We start from the raw sequence: 3,189 nt of genomic DNA, 5'->3' as shown, positions 1-3,189 counted from the left end.
ACTTAAAATGTAATTACGACAAAAGTATGTAACTAAAATGCTTCTTAGCTTTCACATACAACTGGTCTTAAAAGTTAAGACTTAAACGAGTTGTAGCCTAATTTGAAACAGCTGGCGCAACACTTGCAGCATTGTGACGTACGATGAAGTCCAGAGGCGACCATTAACTCTATGTTACGTCACAATGCTGTAAATTACGGAACTGGTGAAGTTCTAAATTTGATGGACAACCTTTCAATAACTTGAATTTTGCAATTGAGATTTAAATTTTTAATATATTTGGCGGACCGGCAGAAAAGTTGACGCGGACCGGCGGTTGAGAACCACTGATATAGAGGGTTGTTAACTATACCTTTTCAACTATAAACTCGTCTGGCGTCGACGCAATTTGATGCAATTCTAGCTTTTTGGCGTTACACCATATTACACACGCACAATGCGAATCCTTTGCCAGCCATAACCACAACGACAGGTAAAACACCAATGAAATTACACGAATGCTGTAGAACTTCCTGTAGACTAGATTTGACTGTTTCCAAACAAATAGCAAAGACCCATGTTGTTCTACTATTCATATGAACCTCAACTCAGTTATACTAAAATGAAACATTAGATACCGATATTCTACCCAACGCTATAAAATCGGTTAAATTATGTTTTTGAAGTAAAGCTATGAAGGCCATAAATACTTTTTAACCAGCAATTTTTACACAGCACTTTAGCAAATTCGCAGAGCAAATTTAACGTACGCGCTACTTTATGTTTTTGGGTATTTTTTGTTTGCAATTTTTCAAGATTGAATAAGGGTTGCGCGATTTGTGAAATACTCTTCGTTAATTTAAGTATTTCGTTGAACGTTTTGGACTCTCAGTTAAACGAAAGCCTTGATTAGTTAGGTATTTTAATTGCAAATCAGCAAACAGGAGAACCGTTCCACCATTTAATGTTCATATATAGCTTCCATATTTATTTGTTTATTTCAAGTATTTTTTTCCTATCAAATGTAAGCATATATTCCGATATTTTGATTATATTAATTGCGTCCGTATAACTAACGCAACATGTTCACGTATAGTTTGCGCCGTCGTCAAAAAATTAGTTAAGACTCACATTTGTGTGTGTTAGTCGAATAAGTGAAGAAAAACGTTGAGATGAAGGTCGTTCATTGTGAAGTTTCGGCTATTAGCAAAGCACAGAATTGGCAATTGTCTTTTTGATATTAATTTACCCGACTGCTCTCTCGCGCCTCCTGTGACGTTCTTTGTTTAAAGTTCCCGTTTTTTTTGCTGCTTGAGCTTCCGCATGACTTGATACTCAAAACTGTTTACTCTTATTACCTATCCGTGTTCGACTTTTTCATATATATATATATAATATGCTTGCGCCAGTGTGTATCATCGCATGGGTTCTTAAACTGTTTTTTAACTTGGGCCCTAAACTATTAGTGTGGTTAGCTTAAAGCTGGGACAGCATCACATTTTTAGATGTAAAGTAAAAAAGTACACTTTAAAACCTGCTGCACATATGTGAAACTAAAATAGAGTTCAAATAAATTTAAGGAAAGAGCACAAAAAACGTTTTTTTTTTTCAATTAAACTGTGTTGTGTTGAAATTGTAATTTTATTATTTAAATTATAGGCACATATTTTAATTAGGCCTTAACGTGCTCCCAAGCCCGATTACATTCTCGTGCCTTTCCTCCAGAGATCTTTGGCGTGGAATGTCTGCCCTAAATCACGCCAGTGATGTCATTTGGCGTAAAATATCGCTGGCCTAGTAAATTTACCAAAAAACTTCGTTTTTGGCGTGTATACCGTCCTATTTTGGCGTAGCATTTCAGCCGAAAAAAATTTGGGCGTTCAATTTTGGCAGACACAAGTTATGGAATGCAGTCAGGCCCCCAAGGGGTCCATTTGCCCAAGTTTGAGAACCCCTGATCTATCGGTTTATTTACGCGTTCTTACGCCCACCGCCTGTTAGCATGTGTTGTTCTGTTTGGTCGTTTGCGAACGACGATGCGGCGCTATTGTTCAATTTCGTTTCATTACCGAATGCGCTGTCATTTTTTCACGTAGTACTACTCATCGTAATTAGCGACCACTTACAGTTGTCGCTTTGCATTTGGTTAAAGTCGTTCCATCTTGTTTGTGAAATAAAGTACACGGCCGCAGCGTAATTAGGCAATTTTTGGTAGGCAAGGCGCCCTGAAGAACAACACAAACTTAGTGGAAAACTTTTTTATGTAGCACCTAGGCCTCTATTTTGGCTGATACAAACGGAACTTAAGCTGAAAACTAATGGATCCGATACTGAAGTATTTATCAGTGTAGGCCTACGCTGTACAGGGATTTATTAAAAACCAGGCTTACACAAGTGGATTCATATCTTATTTAAATCGAATACAAAACAATGTTAATAAAACAGAAACAGCATCAGTGTAACTTAAACATCATTGCAAGAAACTTACAAGTAACTAACAAGGTGAGATCCTACCGCTACAAGGTAGTAACACCAACTGCCGTAAGGGCAATCAGGGTTGCCTGACACTTGGTTTACGATTGGGACAATGCAACATTCATAATTCAGCATGCCTCTGTTACGTTACCACAGCAGGTAAACTTTCGGAAAATTATCGTTTTTTATCCGAACTTTGGGCCATCTGACAAGCCTGTAATCTAAATTGTCAAGTCACAATGACCTTTGACCGCAGGTAAAAGAATGATTGCACAATTAAATATGTCATAAAGCACTTACATCTAATTGCGCAAGATTAGCACAAGCATTTGTCAAATTAAAAAGGCCTTAATGACAAGTTGTTTTATTTATCCTAACTTCTTTAAATGTTGGTTTATCCTAGGCTAATAACTGTAGGAAATTGTTGCGCCAAAATATGTCGCAACTTGCAAGTGATCTGAATAATCAGTTTCGCAAATTAAAAAAAACACCTTGAATGCTGGATTGAAACCACATTTGGAGAGAATTATTTCGTTTAATATTGATGTTTAAAATTTAAATTTCACGTAAATCTTCTGTGTTTCATCCAAAATCCTTTTTTTTTTTTTTTTTTTATCCATCCAAAATCATGTTGTTATCTGTGTACCTCAGGAAAACTATGGGAGTATAGTGGCTGTGATTTACTACGATTTTTGTCCCTAGGTGTCGCTTGTGTTTAGATTAGGTAGTCGCGCC

The sequence above is a fragment of the Ascidiella aspersa genome, chromosome 1, assembly GCF_963924565.1.
Source record: "Ascidiella aspersa chromosome 1, kaAscAspe10.2, whole genome shotgun sequence".
Taxonomy (NCBI): Eukaryota; Metazoa; Chordata; class Ascidiacea; order Phlebobranchia; family Ascidiidae; genus Ascidiella; species Ascidiella aspersa.
This window is presented reverse-complemented; position numbering follows the sequence as displayed.